At 48.5% G+C, this 20,242-nt stretch overlaps 1 long non-coding RNA gene across 2 annotated transcripts in view; it reads left to right on the top strand.

Annotated features, from left to right (window-relative positions):
- Positions 1-15,052: 15,052 nt before the first annotated feature.
- LOC139076231 (uncharacterized) overlaps positions 15,053-20,242 on the top strand; it is a 282,975-nt gene continuing 277,785 nt past the window's right edge. For both annotated transcript variants that reach the window (XR_011527614.1, XR_011527613.1), the window contains exon 1: positions 15,053-15,352. This is a non-coding gene — a long non-coding RNA (uncharacterized lncRNA). The remainder of the gene's footprint in view (positions 15,353-20,242) is intronic.

The raw sequence follows: 20,242 nt of genomic DNA, 5'->3' as shown, positions 1-20,242 counted from the left end.
CTCCTCGGAATCTGAGTGTCCTGTTACTGCTCCGTCATCCTGGGAGAAATTTGGGGCCCTCCCGCAGGATCCAGTCCTCTTCCCTGCCTTCCTTCATGGCTTCACAGAAACATCTCTGAAGCCTAGTTCAGCGCAGCAAAAAGGAAGGACTCACTAAAATGGCCATCGTGGAGGAGACCTCCCTCGCCCCCAATTTCACCCCAGTGACACTGGCACTCATCAACCGATTTCCATTACGCAAGGGAAAAAGGGAAAAGGATGCTCTCAGTGTCTTCCGGGAAAGGCTGCCTTCCCGCGGCTCGGTCACGGCGCGCCCCCTCACAAACCACCTCTGACTTCCGAGAAAAAGCCTAGCAGTTGGTGGAGGGGGGCGGGGGTGGGGGGGTGGTGGGGAGGGAATAAAAGCAAGGAAAGAAAAAGAGAGGATGGGCTGGCTCTCAGCCTTGCCTAAGCCCCAGTGGGGTACCTCGGGCACAGTTGCCCGCAGGAGTCTTTCCGGCTGGATCCCACTCCCTCTGGGAGTCGCGGATGCTCGGACCTCCCCACTCCCTTCCGAGAGTTGCCAAGGGCCAAGCCCTACGTCTGTGGGGCTACAGCCCCCAGGACTCTTCCCTGAGCCCTGATTGGGATCTTCAGGGGTTGTAGCATCCGCTGCAGAAGCCCTCTTATCCGGCCCTGCCACCGGAGGAGTGATTTCGGACGTCTCAGAAGCACCTGCGTCGCCAGAGCCTGCCTCCACCTCCACCGCAGTCACTGAGCCTCCCGGTGCCCGCGAGCCCTCGCCCGGCCCCCACTGCGCAGGCGCGCGTCCGGCCCACGGGCCAGGCCGCCGTTCTGCGGGCCTGCCTGGGGGGCTGGCGGGGGCTGCCCCGAGCCGGGGCCGCGGCTCCTGGGGTGCGAATGCTAGGGCTCCTTGGAGAGCATCTCAGGGAACCAGCTCGTAGGGCTGGGGCTGCAGTCCTGGAGAGAAAGCTGGGGAGGGAGCCCAGCTCGCGGAGGCGCGAGGGCGATGCGCTAGAGGGAAAGGGGCGGCCTCACGCGAGGGCCAGCGGAACCGCCGCGACGCGTCCGAGCGAGCAGGTGGCAGCCGCAAGGAGAAGGCCTCTGGACCTGAGTCTTGGGACTAGCGCCCCCTCCCGTCCCGGTCGCCGAAGGCCCCTCTCCTCTGGCTCCGGGACGGGTTGGAGGGGCCTGTCCTGCGGCCTCGTAGAGAGAGTCCCCCGCAAAGACTTTCCAGGGCAGCTCCGCGAGGCGGGGAGCAGGCGGCCCGGGCTGGCCGCAGGCTCGAGTGGGCGCGGCCGCGAGGAGAGCCCGGGCCCTTCCCGCTGCACGGCCCGGCCCGCCCGGGACAGCGCTGGGCCGCGAGGGCACCCTTGGGAGGGGCGGCTCGAAGCGTCCCCGGAGCGGAGAGAAAAGAGAGGGTGCGGCGGGCCGGCCGCCGGTCACCCCGCGCTGGGCTCGGAGGAGGAGAGGCCTGCTGGGAACCTTCCGATTCGAGTTGGGGCTAAGGAGCCAGGGAAGAGGGGGAGGGGAAGGGGACGTGCTCTGGGACACCTCGGGCCCCTTGCCGCTAGGGCCCCTGAGCTAGAGCTCAGTCTGCCTTCGAACCATCCTCTTTTGGCAGAAAGTTGAAGGATGTAACCTTTGGCAGAGGGTTGAATTCTGGTCCCCAGGCGCCATGGCTAGCTCAGCCTAGAGGCAGGCTCACCAATCCTCCAGGGAGGTTGCATCTCCAGGCCTGCAGTGGTAGTTCCTAGGGCAGTTTGGGACCCTGCTGATGATTCCCCCCCCCCCCCCCCCTCCCGGGCCTGTCCTCTTCTCCGCTCCGAAGAAGAGCTCCAGGTAAACACTGCGGGCTCGGCGGGATGGGAAGCCTTTGGCTAGGAGCCAGGTCCTCAGGCTTGTCCCCCTATGGCCCTGTGACCCTGAACACGAGATGAAACCTCCCTGTGCTTCAGTTTCCTCATCTGGTAAAAAAGAATTTAAAAGAATCTTCTTCACAGGCTTATTTTAAGCGTCAAATACGACAATCCTTGAAACACTTAGAATTTACATGTTGTTGAGTGCTGGTTGTTACCATTGTTTTTATTATTATTACCTACACGACTCCATCTTTCAGACACGTCCACTAGCTCCTCCCGGACTCAGATGTTCAGACCTTCCTGGAAAATTCTGCACCCCAGGGGCCTCACACAACACAGCAGGTGTGCCTCTCCAGGCAGTGGGAGGCTAGCAGAGGGGCCTGAAACCACGTGAGTTTACTTCTCCGAGAGTTCCGGCAAGAAGCTGGGCACTGAGGCAGAGAGGTAATTTATTTTTAAAAGGCCTTAGAAAAATTAGAGAGAATTGAGTTTATTTTGGTGTGGAATGAAGCTGGAGAGACCCAATTGTCTTAATGTCAACCCCATGACTTTTAAGACACTGGTGCTGGAGTTAACTCGATGGCCTGGCTGGCCCAGATGCTGATTTATTTTTATCATAAGTCTCTGGGTTACTGTGAGTCCCATGTTGGGCTTGTCAAGACTCGGGCGTGGAAGGTGGGAATATGAGATTGGGGGGCTGGGGTGGGCCACAGAGGACAGAGGGTTTAGGCAAAAGTCACACAAACACACATTCTTCCCAAGAAGGCATCAAGACCTTTTTTTATATAATCATCATTTTCTCATACTGAATCCTCATTCTGGGAAAATTAATAGCATCTTGGTCACCAATTGACTGAGGAGCCCACAATAACATGTTCCACTTGTCACCAACTTCCTGTCTGGGCATTAGGACAGCATTGCCATTTTACCCAAGTATCTTCAGTGAAGAAAATGCCTGAGGGTTTTCTGGGAACGTTATCAAATTCAAACCCCAAAACCATTCAGGGAAAGAGAAACCCAGTAGACAGTTAGGAGCAGGCTTGGGCCTCTGAACTTTTCAGTGGCTTTGCAAACATCCAAAAAAGCTATACAGAACAAAAGAGAAAGAAAAGCAAAAATTACCTCAGGATAAAAATTAATCAAGTGTAAATCTGACCAGCGAGATGGACTTGAAACTTGTCTTGCTGGAGCTGGCCTGTGGCTGAGAGGTTAAATTTGTGTGCTCTGCTTTGGCAGCCCAGGGTTTCATGGGTTCAGATCCTGGGTGAGGACATGGCACCGCTCATCAGGCCGTGCTGTGGTGGCGTCCCACATAGCACAACCAGAAGGACCTACAACTGGAATATACAGCTATGTACTGTAGGGCTTTGGGGAGAAGAAGCAGGAAAAAAAAAAAAGATTGACAACAGATGTTAGCTCAGGGCCAATCTTAAAAAAAAAAGAAAGAAACTTGTCTTGCATTTTTGGCTTCTTTAGATCCAGTGTAGACTCTATATGAGCCAGCGTGCAGGGCAAGAATATTGATCAATGCAAGACGAGTCCAGCAGGGCTGTGCTTGGTTCTGAACTCACAATGGACGGGCAGCCTTGGGAAACGTCTGCAAAGGGAAGAAGCCAAAATTCGGTAACTTTCTATAGTTTTGGCTATACCATGTAGATGTAGAATAATGGCAAAGAGAAGGGAAAAACCCACCAACAATATCGTCAGATGATTTATAGAGAATATCAGAAGGATGACCCAGTTTTCTCTTGTCTGTGACTGCTGGCTGGCCCCTGCAAGGTCAGCTGAGCCAGATGAGGAGCGTGCTCTTTGCCAGAGCTGGGGAGGAACTGCTGACAGCTCGAGGGGCTTGGCTTGTGCCTGTCCAAGATCTTGCTCAGGGCTTAATGGAGGCCACTAGCTAGCTTTTGCATTCATCAATGTATTCATTGTGTTAAAAAAAAATACACCCAGCATCTTAGTAAAAAGTATCTTGCCTGAAATGTGCATATTTCTAAGTCTTGAAAAATAGGGTTCTGCCCCCAAAAGCTTTGCTTATTTATTTCTTCTGAGGGAAAGGAGGAAAATCACCTGATGCATGATGCACATAAGCAATTCTCAATCACACAAAAGCCACTTTCACCTGAGAAAACTTGTTTCAAACATCCCATAAAAATTTCCCCCACATTTTCTGCCACTGCACTTAGTAAGCAAGGAACCCGTAATCAAATGTTTTTTATTGTCCCCAAAACCTGCCAACTTTCTTTAAGAAAAAAAAAAAAAACTGTGTTAGAAAAACAGAGCTTCCTTTAAGTGTGAAATATCAGTTCATTGTAAAAAGTAAAAAAAGGAGCGGCAATCCAACTTCCGGATACTGTTCTGAATTATTTCACCAGACCCTTTTAAAAGGGGATTAGCAGGGCTCTGGGAGCAAAATCCTTCTGTTTTATTCAATCTCTGATTTTATGTTATAATTACCGGTTGTAAAGGCTCTGGAATTAGTATGCAGGCACCGTCAGGACACGATGCAGGTGCTATTCTAATGGTTCAGCTTTTTAATTAAGAAAAGAGGTAAGAAAATCAAATCATAAAAACACTTTTGTGAGAGCTGAGAACATTGCAGTGACTGCATGAATAAAGCCTTTATACCTTCCCCTGACAGGTCAGCTACCAAGGCACTGACTTACGACCTTTTCAGGGCCTGACAATAGTTAACAGCTTTCTCACCTTGTCTCGACTGAACCTTTTCTTCTAGGACAGATCTTATGGAAATTGCCTTAAGTAGCTTGACTTCGACAAAAGATATCGCAGTTAGAATAGATACATATCCGCACTGAAAGGCCTGTTCTTAGGTCCCAACCACAGATCTCTTGTTCTCTGGATCCCTTCTCATAGGTGGGGGAGGGAGGTGTCTGGGGGGTGCAGACAGCTATGGGGAAACAGAACCTGCCCTGAAAGACCCACACAGGGGGAAGCAGGACCAAGGCCAAGGTGGGCCCCCCTCCATCCCTGGGAAAACAGTGAGGCAGGGGCAGCAAGCCCAGGATTTCTCTGAAATGGGCTGTTCTTGGGGGAAAAGATTAAGCCTGAACACTCTGGCCTTCTTGGAGGCAGCCCAAGTCAGTGGTGTGTCTTAGTCCTTTGTAAGTTCCTTCAGCTCTCCAGTCACCCCCACATGATCCTCACCTGTGAATCAAATTGTTCTTGCCCATGACGCTTCAAGACGTGTCCCCCAGCTCTCCCACCAAAGCAGTGCTGGAGCTGCTCCAGCCTCGAGACTGTTGGGCCTGTCTGAGGCCCTGGATCCCCACCTTCTCCCATCGCAGGATTTACCAAAGCTGGGAGCCCAGATCTGAACTCTCAGGGAAGCCTCCACTCTGTGTTCCTCAGGCCCCAGTAAAACTTGCACCCATCACCTCTTCTTCCAGAAGCAGGACGGAGTGTGTGACTGGGGACCTGGTCCACAGCCGGCAACCCAGGCCTTGCCCTTCCTGAGGAGGCCCTGGCCGCCTGGCCCAGCTGAGAACAATGTGAGTATTAGGATATCAGCCGCCCTCGCAATGATCACGCGTTCAACGATTTTGTTTTCACGGCTGAGGGGGCTTTTTTCCAATGTAAATCAAGCGCTTTAGTTATTAAGGCCGAACACTAATCTCCAACAACCTTGACATAATGTGGCCGGGCGCGCCGGCCCACTTCGCACCTGCAGTCTGAATAGGGCGCCTTGTCAATGGGGGACACGCTTGTTGCCCCGACTTGCAAAGGAGGGGAGTGAATAAGTCAAGCTTTGTGAATGCCCATGCGCGCTCTCCCTCCCGCCTTTGATCAAGGAAAATGTCTTCTAATTTGTCCCTTTTTCATTGTAACAACGTTTTCAAGGCCTTTTCTATTTTTCCAAACCACATTTTTATAAAGAACATAAATCGCCCCCCGAAAACAAAAGGGACGCGCCCGGGCCAACTGGCGCCATCACGCTTCAGTGTTTCGTGGCTCTGGAAAGTTTGCTGCTTCTTGAAGCTGCCCTCAACCGCAAACACTGCACTGGAAGCCCCCAACCGTCTAGAGCTCCAGATCCGGGCTGCTGGAAAGAGGGTGGCCCCGCTGTGGGAGGGGAGTGTAGAGGGAACTGTCTTTTCGGTAAGGGGAGAAGGACGCAGCCTGGGGTCTGCATCAGAAGGGCCATGGGGCTAAGATTCATACGGTCTCGGAACCCAGGGGCAGACGTGTCCCTCAGGGATGTTGTGCCGCTTCCTGGCCTCTCCTCAACTCAGCAAGCAGTTCCCCGACTCCGTGGAAGTGAAATTGGGTGACCCATCTTTTCTTACACAAGGCAGATGCGGGCACTCGCTCCACACTAACCAAGCCTTTCACAACGTTTTTTTCCCCTCCTCGCCCCATCCCCCCAATCGGCATGGGTCCTGTGTCCTCCAGAGAACCCGGAGAATTGAGGGGTGTCTGCAGAGGCTTCCTGCCCACAGATCGTCCCCCAGATCTTAGGTGAGAAGCCAGGGCATTTTAGGGAACACTTCCTTCCCATAAACATCCTACAAGAAAACAGAGACTTAGTGACTTTTTATTCCCGGCCATGAAGCAACTTCTTTGCCGAATGTAGCTTTTATTCAGAATTGCTATTCACTCTAAGTCTCTCTCCAGGAACACGCAGGTATTAATGACATTGATGTCTCATTTGGTGGGATATTAATTATCAAGTTGCAAACCAATGAGCAACCTCTGCTCCTCCTCCCCACACCCGCCCCAACATTGATTAAGCTTGGATTTCCAAGTGTTTGGGGAACCTCTGGCCAGGAACACTTTTATCCTAGAGCTTTAACTTTCTCCCCTTGTCCGAGAAGATCAAACAATTTTTCTAGGATAGAGGCAGGCCAAGACTCCTCCCCATCCTGCACCCCCACCCCCTTTAGTTATTACTTTAGTGCAGGCTCTGGGTAAGAAAACTAACATAACCCACTAATACAGTTTAAAACACTTTGATGTCTTGCCAAGAAACACACTTCCTTCAACAGAGAAGTCAACATTTGTTTTTCACATTAAATGGCGTTTAGTTGCCAGTGGAAAAAAAATAATTCTAAGGACCACTTTTTAATTCGATGGATAACAACCGCAGGGGTCTAAAAGAAAATAACGACGATAGCTATAGACACAAATAACTAAATTACCAAAACGTTAGTATATCTCCCGGCTTCATTAATATGTAACAGACTCCCCAGTTAATCTCCAAAAGCTGGTGTTCCCCCTGTAAAATGGCACTCTGGGACGAATTGTACATGAGATCAATCACTGCTAATGCAGGAAGGTTTACTGCAGGAAAGCAAAAAAGCTATTTACACCTTCAAATAGAAGCTTTTCAGATTTAAGAGTAAGAGCCATACATCACCAAGAATAAATGATTATGAATTGGTAAACGCGCCCTCCAGCGATTAGCTATGCGACGCTATTTATCATTTCTTGGGTGGTGATGGTGGTGGAGATTTTTTCTTCTTCTTCTCCTTTGCCTTCTTTTTCAAATCATCTGACTGTTTGGAAAGGAAAGCTTGACCAGCAGCGAAGAAGAAGCAGAAAAACACTGCAGGAAAGTTTGTTTTTCCATGTACTCTAAGTCATCAAAACACTGCCATGCAGATATGAACGGGGCCGTGTATGGAGAGCTTACTAGGGAACAATGCAGCCCTTTCATTGTTTCATTTGTTATTAGGAGATTGTTTGCACATTGAAGTTGACATATCAGCAGGTTTTATTTTTTCTCTCCTCCCCTCTCTTTACTGATCCCCTCCCTCGGTATAGTTCCCCCCTTCATCTAGTCCACGAATTTAGGTGGCGCAATTACTCCTAAGTTATTTATTTATTTATGGGGGAACTTTTCTTTGTGTGCACGCGGGCGCTGCGCGTCTGCGCTGGCGCCGGTGTGCGGGGCAGCGTGCCTGCGCAACACCACCGCCCGGAGGCCCGCCCAGCCACAGTCGTCCAGGGAAACCGTGCTCCCACCAAGGCATGGGGTCAGGGACTCCTGGGGACCCCTCTTGCTGTTTGCAACACAAAAGCATATGCAGCCCCTAAACATTCCAAGAGAGACAAAGGCTGGAGCCGAGGTCTGACTTAACCCTGGTTAAAACTAGCCCACAGCCGACCTCCCTGGCCCAGTCCAGCTCTAGAGGCAAGGGGGAGGCGCTGAGACCCGGCTGGGGCCAGGGGTTTGAGACTTAGGCCCCAGCCTTGGCTGGGCTAAGGATGGGTGGTGGGGGCGATTCCTGGCGTTAAAGTCAGAGTGGGCTCTAAAGCAGGGTAGAAGGGCGCCCTACGCCCGCCGCTCAAAGCGAAGGATAGGGGTCAGTGATGGTCTCGAAGCTAAAGCCCGCTGAGCTGCTGCTCTGTTCGCCAGCAGTGCCGACCTGAGGGCAGACCTGAGCAAGAGAGCAGCGGCGCTAGCTTCGCCCGAAGGCTGTCGGAGCGTCAGCCCTGTGGTCAGTTCTGCCGCCCAATGTCTAGCAGGAAGCTGGTAGAGCAGAAGTTCATGGTCAGGGACTTCGGGAGTCTGGGTCACTAGACCCGGGCCTCACCTGCCCACTGCTCTCGAGAAACTTGGCCACGTTTGGCAATGGCCCCCCTTTGGTAGCTGGACGGGACAATATGAACCTACTTCAAGGGTCCCAGCGCCTCTGCCTCCACTGGGTGTTGGGTGTTGGAAATGGGCAACAAGGGAAAGTTTGAGGGACCAATTAGGACCCCAAGCTGAAAGAGAAGATGCAGGCGCAATTATTACATGCTCCGCATGCCCCACAAATTGGGATTTGAGTCGTGTCAAGGGCCTTTTTTTGGTAGGTTGGAGAGGTTTAACACAGCTGGGAGGGGAGTTGTGTCTGTAAGTCTGTCATAGCAGGTAACATTGCCTAAAGGATCTTTCAAGACAGTGTAGAGCAGGCCTTCCAGAGAATCCCAAGGTTGTGGAATGAACCCAGGGCGTGCCCCCTGTAGGCAGGAAAAGGGCCCATTTCAGGCTTGCTTTATGATTGGCTTTGAAAGTTAAAGCACTGGCAAAGTTTTGTGCCTATACATACAGAAGGAGGATTTTCCCCTGACCCCAATATGTTGATTAGAACAATTGGAGGCTAAATCTAAAGTGTCTAATCGTGCACTCCCAGTTTTAAAACGTACTATGGAGTTATTGCAAAATAAGTTAATGTCTGGGGAGTGGGAGGAGAAATAAAATGTCCTTCATTTTTATTTCATGTTCTGTTATGTAAACTTTTCTCCCCTCTGTCCCCACGGAATTTTCTTCCATTTTGATAACTCATGAGAGCCTGGTGTAGGAAATCTGCTTGAAGGATAGGTTCAGACTGCACTGACCTGTAGGGAATGGATTCCTCTTTTACTTTTCAAAGCTGGCACAGTCCTGTGCTTTAGAAAAGAGACATGGAAAGAAGGAATGGGCTCAGAAGTTTGAAAGACAAAACATACATCCCTCTTGTAGCTCCCTTCCAAGAAGCCTTTAATACTTTGCACCTAACATTGACTCCAGGAAGGACAAAAATTATTGATAATAAACCCTGTGAAACAAGCAAATTATCATCATGAAGATTTAATTTTGCAACTCCAGCAAAGAGTATTATTCATTTACTTTCTGCTGTTCTTCAGATTTTATCCTTAATTTTAAATTTTAATGCCATTATTTTCTTCTGTATAACCCATTTTTGAAATAAAGGACTCCCTTTATGATATGTTTTCAATAGTGAAAGTCTCTGAAGATCTATAATATTATTATTTATCTGAATTTTGTAGCTCTGAGGGATGTATACACGATGTAATTGCTTTAACATGTTTTCATAAATTACATTCAGAAATGTGTCATAGTAAATTACCTTTGTAATAAAATGTAAAAAATGCAAATGGCTGTTGTCTTTATTACGTTTTAAACCATTGGTTTATCTGCACTATTTCACTTGTCACTTGCACAATATGTTGGCTAAAGGGGCGGCACAGTTTGATAACAGAGAGCTGGGTCCTGTGTGTAATCTTGCAGGCACGTACAGTTTGGGTCATTTCCTCATCTCCCGCAGAAAAGACATTATCCTGCTCATATTTACATACTTTTCAATATTTGTCAAACAATCATAAATTATAAATTAATGAAATGTTCGACAGTCTTCAGAGATCAGACTAATGAAGACATTTACCTTTTTGGTGATTTTGAGTCTCATCTTTGTAAGTTTAATGACATTTTGACGCTCATGCTTTATTAGGCTTTATTAGATTTGTCCTTCACTCCCGCTGTCATTCAGATGTCTCTGCAGAAACATCACCTGCTTCAGGTACAAGAACAAACTGACTTCGACCCAGAAACCTTCAAAATGGGGATTCTGCAAGCTTAGTTTTAAAAATTAATGTCCAGTTGGGTCTAAAAGACCACTGGAAATTTTTCTCCTTCTTAAAATTTTTAATGAGACTGCTGTTACATGTATTTCACTAACAGGCAGTAACCTGGATACTCAGAAAGATGTGCAGCCAAGATACAGTGTAATTGCAAAGTGATTTACAGCAGCACTATCAGGAATGAGGGAGAGCAGCTCTGATCCTGATTTCATCTTTTGGAATTTTATGAAATTTCCTTTGGATTGGGGATGGGCACAGTTTATAAACCATCTCTTGAGTCCAAAGGCAGGGGGCTCATTTAGAACTTGGTCTAAGTCAGGGGATGGGCAGGATCTCACCCAGCTTTGGTCCTAGGCAAGCAAAGAACTCCTTTTCTCACATGCCACTTCCCATTGGGTGCTGCATTGACCCCGGAGCCTCAGAGAGAACTCCAGGTATGTGCCTGCTCAGCCCAGGACAAGAAAGGGACGGTGTAAGCTCCATGTGTCCATGAGGTTGACAATTTTCACTGGAAAATGTTGCCTCCCCATGCTCTCATTATGATTGATGGCCACAAGGCTTTTTAATAAAATTATAGGTGATGAATATAGTTCAATCCAAAGAGGTCAAGCGATCAGCCTTGACTTAAGATTCAAACATGTAGGACATCACATGGAACAAATGCTCATCATCTCCACCCATCCCCAGCCACAGTGGAAGGGAGCTGGGGCTTTGGCGCCATCTTACTTTAAACAAAGGGCAAGGAATCCAGGAACTCAGAATGTCAATGTCTCTGTCATCAGCTTGAGTAATTTTATTAGCCCTCTTGCAAATTGTATCAATCCGTGTTAATACACACCACCCTGCGGGCCACCAGACGCTTTGCTTTCCTTAGTCTTGCCCATAAGGGGCAGGCATCCTGGGAGACATAGTGGCTGTGGAGGTGGCAAGGGGGTGTTTGAAGGAGGGGGCCCTCAGAGCCTCCTGGATTATCTTTAAGTAGAAAGCCATGTGTGTGTTTGTGGGAGGAAGAGAGAAGCAGAGCAAGAGAGAGACAATTTTAGAGGTGGATGCCCGAATGCCAGCCTTTATAGGGGTCCATTCGGTCCTCTTCAGGCAACTCGGCTTCTAGCATAAGCGCGAGGCGTCTCATGGTGGAGAGCAGGAGGGGGAGTCCGATTCCCTCCCGGAGCACGGACTTGGAGTTTAGCCTTTGCCCCTTTATAAAATATACACGGGGAATAACCGTGGCCCATTAAAGGCCACAATCAGAACCTATAAAAATATTAGAAGCAACTTCAAAATATTCCCAAACACTACTTTTTTAATACACAACGGAGAGTTATTAAGCAGCTTCTTGGGGAAGCGAGCATGGCTTCCGCAATCATCAAAAATTGATATGTGCTGCTAGTAAAGTAATTATGCGCCATCCTGAGGATAAGGGAGCGGGCAATTGTTAATCCACTTGCACACCCGTTGACTTGCAGCATCAAGCTGCAAATAGCTTAATTAAGTCATACACGTGGACTATAACCATATTGCTCCATTGCATTATGCACACTATATCTCAATTTATTGGGACAATTAATGCGAGAACTCCACCTTGGGGGCGAACGTCATCCACTCTGCGCCCAACTTCTTTTCGATTGATACTTGCGCACCCCAGAAAGCCAAGAACCAGTGAGAACTAAGAGAGAGAGATGTCGGGTTTGGAATGGGGGTGGGATTCGTCGTGAGCAAACTTCGGCCCGAGGGAGTCGTTCGAATGGGGTGCCGGAGAAGCTAAGGTGAAGCGAACTCTTTGGACAGACCACAATAGATCGAGTCCCAGCTGCTCACGTGTTTAAATGGGCAGAGTCCCCAGTAGTTTAACTGTAATTGTAAAGCGCAAAACAAAGCCCATTCGTTAATCATAAGAACTCGTCAGCCCAGAAGGTCACGGATCTATTAGGACAGTTATTTAAATCAGCTGCAGCGCATTCCTCTCTCATCCCCTTTCGAGGGTGTAGAATATTCCAGGCGACACGTGCTGGAAACGCAGTCACTGCCCGAGCAGCAGCCTTGGGCGCGGCGGGGAGTGGGGTGGGGGCCGGCTGCGCCCTGAGCCAGCGCCCTTGACCCCAGCGCCCCCGCAGGAGCAGGCGGAGAGTCCGAGAGCCGGGCGGAGCTGGGCTGTGGCCCCCGCCTCTCGTGGGGACGCGGGGGACCTGAACACACGGAACTCGGGTGTGGGCAGCGCTCTCACGGGGGCCGAGGCTCGAGAAGCCCGAGGTCGGCAAAATCCTGAGAGCAGTCTCGTCCCCTCTGGCTCCTCAGCCCCAGGGAGACCCGGAATCAACCCTCCGCCTTCACACATCACAGAGAAGTGGGCAACTCCAAGCGGCGGCCACAGGGCTCCTCCTGCACGTGCCACCGAGCGCACTGGTCGCATAAGATGGGGGCATGGATTTTGACAGCGTTTTTCGGAGGTGCGGCTGGGATGCCGAACAGCCGTTGCGCCTCGGTCCTCCCGGGTCGGGGGCGATTGCGGGCCGCGATTCCGGCTCGGGCCCCGCACTCCCCTCCCTCCCACGGCCAGCGGGGCAGGCAGGGCTCTCCTCCCGGCATCCTCTGCAGCCAGCCCTCGGGCGGGCAGAGCCGGGTGTGAACTCGGGGAGCCGGGGCCGCCCGCCTCTTCCTCCGCTTCCCCTCCCCAGGTCGTTTTCCCTTCACTTCCAGAAGGTTAGAAAGGCGAGCGCCCCGTCTTTTCCAGAAGTCCCCTCCAGCCCCGCGCGCGGAGGCTCCGTCCCCTAGACGCCGGGGGTCCCGCAGCCCCGCGCACGGAAAGGACCGCGGCCAAGCGCCCCGGGCCGGGGGAACGCCGTCCGATCCCGGGACCGACGGCTTCGGGATCTCAGGGCCCGGAGAGAGGGCGCGGGTCCGGAGGCCGCTTGCCGGGAGCCCGGGCTTCGAGGTGCCGTCGGGGCAAAGGCTCCGTCGACGTTTACAGTAAAAACTACCGCAGTAACACCAACAACACATCAGCGAACATTTATTGTGCCCTTTCTAGAGGCGCTTTGTAGTCACAGTCCTATTTAAAACGAAAGAACGAAAAAACCCATTTGAAACAGCTTCTATTTTTGTGCCCATTTTAGAGATGGGGCCACAGAGGGTTGGGGTGCTTAGAAGACTTTGGGCAGGGTCCCTCGGCCAAGAAGTGGCAGAGCAGGTGCTTGGAGCAACGCGCTGCCCGCCGAAGGGCCCTCGGTTCTCCTGGGGCTGTCTCTCCCCTTTAGGAAGCCGACGCAGCTCGCATCTTGTCTCCCCTTTATCCTCCAGCCGCAGGCTCGCCGAAGTCGACACATCTCTGAGCTAATCCTTGCTCTCCCGGTCTCTTTGTCCTCTTTCTCACCCGTGTCCCCAACCTCTTGCAATTGGCGGGGTGGGGGTGGGTGGGGGGGTGTCTTCTGGGCTTAGACCTGGGCCAGTAAGGCCCAGATCGCCAAATCCTTCTGAAAACCGCCCCCTGCACCACACCCAGTTTCCCATCCTGTAGAGCTGCAGTCGGCAAAGCTGGAGTACATCTGGAGGCCTCCCCCGAGGCGGTGACCGAACTCTCAGACCCAACTAAATCCTGTCAGGGCTGGCGCTGAGGGTTAGGACCCTGGATGGCTTCGGACCCTCCCCCCATCTCCAGAGGAAGAGCCCCAGGTGCTAAATCCTGACATCCTTCTTTACTCCCTCCTTCTCCCATTTCTCTGCTTAGCCAACATCTGACTCCAAGAACTTGGCTCAAATAGGATGCATATTAATTTCAAAACTCCCATTCCGAAGTCGGGATGGGGCTGCTGTGGCCACCACAGTCTATGCCTCTCTGACCCCTAAGAATGTTGAAGGAATCACTAAGAAATTTACCGGGAATACAACGCTCTGCGGGTTGGGATCTCAAGAGAGGGGTCCATGAGGGTGCGAGGCTGAGGGTGAACCAAACTCTTCTGATTGTCCCTGGTTGTGGTGGGGAGGAGGGGTGAGATGAATATATTTGTCCTTATATTCAAAAGCCTTAGCTTTTGACTTCAAGCCTTAGCCAAGACGTCAAAGGCTGCGGCATTTGAACCAAGAACCTGACGACGGCCTTGATGAGCCGCCCTACCGCCTTTAGTTTGCTTCGCTCCGGGCCGCGCGCTGGAAAGTTTAACTCTATTATCAAAGAGGAAATTGAAAAGTGACTTCTGCAAATCCCAAGACGGGGTCTTACCAGCAACTTCTGGGGTGGGGAGCGGTGTGGGGGACCGAAAGGAAGGTTGAAAAAAGAGCTGGGAATATAATTGAAAAAAAAAATTAAAGATACACGCGGGATTAAATAAGCTAAGAAGCTCAGCCAGCGGAATTCTAGATCTGGGTTTTGAAACTCAGAGGGTCTCTCTACCTTTGGCCATCTGGCTGTTTTAAGCTCTGCCCCATGCTGTATGATTTTAGCTGAAAATCTCTTCCGTTGCAGCTTCGCTTTTATTGAATTCATCAAAAGCAAACTTTCCCTGAGTTTTTTTTTTTTTTTTAAGAAGGCTAAAATAATACGCCGACCACTGTGACATTCTCCGCGCCCAGGCCATTTTTCATAACGCCGCGGATCCGCTTTTGTGCCTCTGAGGCGACTAAACAGATGAATAACGAGCAAAGTCTCCCGAAAGTAAGCTAGCAGCTTTTCTCAGCTCGAAAAAAGTTAACTGAAATGAGAGGTGCATGTAAAAACCCACACCCAAAGATGAGGGCCACACTTTTATTACTCTGAATGACAACGACGTCTTTTTAAAAGCAACTAACTCCCACACCCGCACATACACACACACTCACACACACACTTGCGCACACAAACCACACAAACTTTAAGCCTTGCGAAGCTGCCCAGGTGGTGTTTAGGGAATTTTGGTAAAGAAAGAATGAAGGAAGAAGTATTTGAGGCAGATTCTAGTTGGTAAGATGCGAGAAGGGTAAAACCCGGTTTTATTTAGTTTTAGTTTAGTTTTGTTTTTCTTTTGCTTTTTTAAACCTCTTTAAAAAAGCGGTTTGAAAGTTGGTTTCTGGCAAGAGGAGAGAAAAGGCTGCCGCACTAAATGAAGAATCAGTGTTAAAAGGACGCTCAAAATGTAGTATTGTGGCAGGTCGGGGTAAGTTGCATTTTTTTTTCCTGTTTTCTCTTTGGTTTTGGAACGCAGTGAAAATGCACTTGGGGAGAGTTTTCCTGTTGCTTTTAGGGATGAGAAAGTAACTCCAGGCTCCCTGCCGGATGGCTGCCTCCTGCGACTTTGCTCTGGTTTTGCGTGTGTTTTACTCGGAGGCGCCTTCTTCCGAGCGCGGCCAGCACAGTCCCAGAGGCCCGCGAGCCCTGGGCGCCGGGTGTGGAGAGCCGCGCTCGGGCCGCAGAGGCAACAAGTCCGGACTCTAGCCCCAGGCGAGCGCCGCGCCGCTCCGCAGCTGAGCCAGGGGCTCGCCTGACTCTCAGGAATGAATTTTGCACGTGCAAACTACTTGCTTGTGGACGCGCACAGCTGCGATCCTCGGGTTTATCAGGGGAAAAAACTCTTCGCTTAAATGGAAGATTTGGAAAAACTCAGCCATTGGTTCTCGCCAGATGATTATTGATGCAAAGTAAACCCTACGGGTTGGAGCGCGCGCGCGTCTGTTTAACCCTGAAAATATTCCACTTTCGAGTTGCTGAAGTTGATATCCACTCGAAATCGTTTGTACTTTTTTCAGGGAGTGGGAAAATAACTAGGTGACCTGTGGGAGATGGTGTAGTCATATCAGTGAGAGAGGCATATCTGACTGGAAAGCGATGCCCCCTGTTCGCTGAATTGTAGGAAAGTGGCCCCAAAGAAACTCGAAAGGCGACTCCCAGCGCGCGCGCACCCGTTTCCACAGACATGTATTACAACCTCGTAGTTATATGCACTTTCCTGCCGCTAACCCTCGGCTCTGGGATTCGCTTCTGTGGTTTGAATAATTTTGTTGGTCTGCTGTGTATTTCGTGGCATGGAGTTTTAGGCACCCGTGCTAAGCGGTCGTTCATTTAAGCACTAAACAGCGACCTGCGAGCGTCCGCCGTGAGCCAGATGTTATTTTTTTATTATTAGTTCTCTCCTACTCAGGAACGTGGAAGAAACAAGTGCTGCGCTAGAGGTTGGACAGAGCTGATCCAGATGTTGGCAAACACGTCTTTGCCAGTTATTTCTGAGGAGCCGAGAGAAATTGACTAGGCAGCCGGAGAGAAATTGACAAGAGAGCTGATCGCTCATCGGAGGCGATTTTGTTCATTAGCAGGCGCGACTCCTGCTCCTGGGTCTGGCGGGGCTAGCATATAAAATGCAACTTTTGCCCCATTGGTTCGCTAGGTGAATTAGCACATACTGGGACTGAACAGTCCTTGACCTTTGCCTTTATGTTTGCGCAAATGTTTGCCTAAAACACAATCGGCCTTGACAAGGGAGCATGCTACCGTGTGACACTGCCTATTCACCAGATAGATGTTCCCTGCCACACACGACCCAGAGCAGCCTTTTAAATAGCTTAGGTATTTGTACAAACCGTATAAATTAATGTCGGATGATTGCTAGTTGCTGCTTAAATAGAAGACAATTTAGATGTGGGATACACATCTCTCTCTGGTCTTTTTCTTTCTTTCAAGAAAGTTGATAAGATGACCAGGAAACAAAAGTGGAAGTGGAGAAAAGTTTTTGTTTGGGGGAGTCAACAGATTCTTGTTTGATTAAATGAACACAGAATGTAGTTCCCTTACAAACGACTGTCGGTGAAGATGGGGAGTGAATGAAGGAAGAGAGAGGAACAGTGAGGAGAACTGTGAGGGACTCATGCTCAGGAAAACCAGTAATAGGGAGGTTTGGGAAATGAACTCGAAGATCCTGGAGGATTTCTTGTTCCTGGAGGGACCAGAAGAGTCAAGAGATTCTCAGGGTCCTGGGAACCCTGTGGAACTTGGGAAGTTTTCCTATTCCTGAGTTTTATGATTCTGAATGCTTCCTCCAATAAAACTAAATACTTTAGCAGGAGGAGAAGAACATCTTGTGAAAATCTAAAATTGGTTTAAACCCTCTTTTTAACTTCTGCACTGTAGATCTGAAATGATTTAAAGGGCAGGGCTGCCTTTCCCTAAACTTTGACATAGGAAAAAAAATGAACTTCCCTTGGCTGTGGTTTCTAGCTGGGTTCAGAATTTTCCACATTCCTTTCATTACCAGCAAGGTGGCGAAAACCTCACCAATTTCCAGGGCTTAATTTCTGGGGCAGACCAGACTGCAGAGACACGGAGGACAAATTAAGAAAAACAGTATTCCTTTAGGGAGTGTCGCTCCTTTGGGAAAGAGGAGTATTTACTTTCTTTGTTTCAAAACGATGCATTTGACCAGGGCAGTACCAACTCAAGCCACAGCCTGGGGATGAAGATTCAAGGGTCTGAGAACCACTGTGGTTGCTCCAAACCTTGGCCAGGTTTCCCTCAGGCTCCCTTTAACCATCTGCAGGTGGAGGGAAGGTGAGTCACTGCTGCGGCCAAGCTTCCCTTGGAAGCCCCTTTTCTTGTTCTCGGGTCAGAATTTGCCCTCTTCCTGGTGGGTTATGGGTCAGAGCAGGGGGAAGTTTGTTTAACAAAAGCTATATTCCATATAGAATTTTGATGTAGCATCAAAGTGGCAGAAAAGTATGAACAACAACCCAAGAATGCAAAAGAAAAGATAAATGTTCACACAAGCAGCTTGCAGAAAATTGTAATATGGAGAGGTTGTAAGAAAAGTAAACATAAGTGATACAGATGAAAATTAAGGAGACTACATCTACTTTTCAATAATTTCCCCTTAAAATTTTCTCAATTAACAGACCAGATTTGTTAGTTTACCCTTATTATTTAGTTTATAATGTGGCAGGTATGAACTATTTCAAAACAGTTTTGTAAGATTGACAGAAAACTACATGAATGGTAGCCTGTGTATTTTGGATTTAGGTTTAGAAATGCAGGCAACTGGATATGCACAGAAATCATATGTGCATTCTCAGAGGATATTTGCTCATTTTATTAAACTTATAATCATCTTAACTATTTTTAAACAATTGTTTCATTTAAAAGGAAAATGATTCTAGGTATTCTCTTCTCTCTCTCTGCCCCTTCTCACTATCCCCCAATCTTTTAAAGAATTTAAGAATTAAACTTATAGAGATGCACATTTTAGGGCTTTATTCTCTGAGAAATTTGGCAGTAATGTGGAGAAAGCAAGGCAGGGGTAGGTTTCTAGCTGTGCTGTAGCTGCGCTTGTGGTAGATGGAATTTCTTCAAGTTTATGGGTGAATTGGGACCTAGAACACACAACCCATGCTGATGAATGTAAGGGACTTAGATTCAAGTCTAGCTATTGTAAAAATCAGTTTAAGGATTTGAGAAATTTGCAAAATGCTTAGTTTGAAATAGACACATTTTAATAAAACACATCAAATTACAAAAATAACTAAGTACTATATAAAACATATTTCACATGTATCCTAGATAGCAATGATTCAAGTATTTAGTCCATGTATTCATTTAATTATTCAATTATAGTGAATCAAATTGAAGATTAGAGATGATTAATTTGATCTACTACTGACAGACGTCTAGAAATTGTGCATATTTCTGGCCAAAGCTAAAATGGTATTAAATATTTATGCTGTCAAATCTGTAGGTGGTTTTATCTATCAGTGTTCAAGAGGACATATAGTAATTTACTAATACAAATGAAGACACAGCATAGCTGCCCAAACTATTCTTATTCAAATGAATAACACAACTTTAATGGAGAAGGAAAGAGAAAAATATTTTATCATTTCTGGAAATAATCAACTTTCATAGTAATTTTTTTAGAGCAAAAAGTGTAAAAATATTAGTTTTTAACTATATTTGAAAAATTAAGGTAACATTTATTCTTAGGAGCTGAGTGAGACAAATCTCTGCGGAAATGATTTGCATATGAAATTAACATTCATTAAAGGTAAATGATTGCGTTAAGCTGACACCAAAAACTGTAGAATCTTTTAGATGACTCTATAGTATACATTAACCTCTATGCTAACGATTTTCTTTCCGACTTTATTGCAAACTGGCATCTGTGAAATTTTATATTTCACTACGCAAGTAAAATTAAATTGAAGAAGTAAAGGTAGGTTTCGAGTGCTAGAGAGAACACCCTGGACCTTCTTCCGATTCTATCCCATCAAAGGTAATTCTTTCCCTCTAATTTATGTAGATACACTTACATTCTTTTAATAATCCTCAACAATTACTTGCTATTAAATTCCTTACTACTCTGCACATGAAAATTTTGAGATGATTTGGAGGCATGTGATTTTAATTTAATTACGGAACTTAAGTTGGAATAGCCCAAATATGCCACTTCCAGGCATTATGTTTGAGCTCGTGAATAGCCAAGCTGTGCTAGAGACCAGCTCTTCCCTGGTTGGTGACAACTCTAGGTTTTTTTGGGACAGAGAAAGAGAGTCCTTCTCACCTCCATTTTAATTCACAATCTCTGATCGAAAAGATTGTGCTCCAATTTCCAATGCCTATTGCATCCAACCTCAGGCCCTAATTACCTCCCGCTGGCAAAGAGAACGGGGAGGCTGGGGCAATGCTGAGCAGGGCTTGGGTTCCAGAGGACATTTGGAAGGGGCCAGGCCAAGCTTCACTAAGGAAGTTCAGGACCTGGATACTAGAAATTGTCCCCATGGATAGTCATGGAAAATAGACTTCGGGAAGCCTTGGCCCCCACCTCAATCCTCTTTTTTGTGAAAGTGTGAATTCAGGGTTAGGGGGAGGGCGAGGTGAAGGCATCAGAGGGTGGTGCAGGGCCTGGGAAAGTGCCCACACCTGAGCAGTGTGGGAACCACGTTCTCACCTGGCACTGCAGGTGTCCCTTAATTTGCCAGTAGGGCATAGCTGTGTTAATGTGACTGCGGCTAGAGGATCCCCACAGGGAGCACAAGCGTGGCAGGCACAGTGAACGTCTGCGGGGGTGGGG

Source organism: Equus przewalskii, chromosome 15 (assembly GCF_037783145.1).
Source record: "Equus przewalskii isolate Varuska chromosome 15, EquPr2, whole genome shotgun sequence".
NCBI classification, from domain to species: Eukaryota; Metazoa; Chordata; class Mammalia; order Perissodactyla; family Equidae; genus Equus; species Equus przewalskii.
The sequence above is the reverse complement of the archived record's forward strand: the minus strand, read 5'-3'. Positions and strand labels throughout refer to the sequence as shown.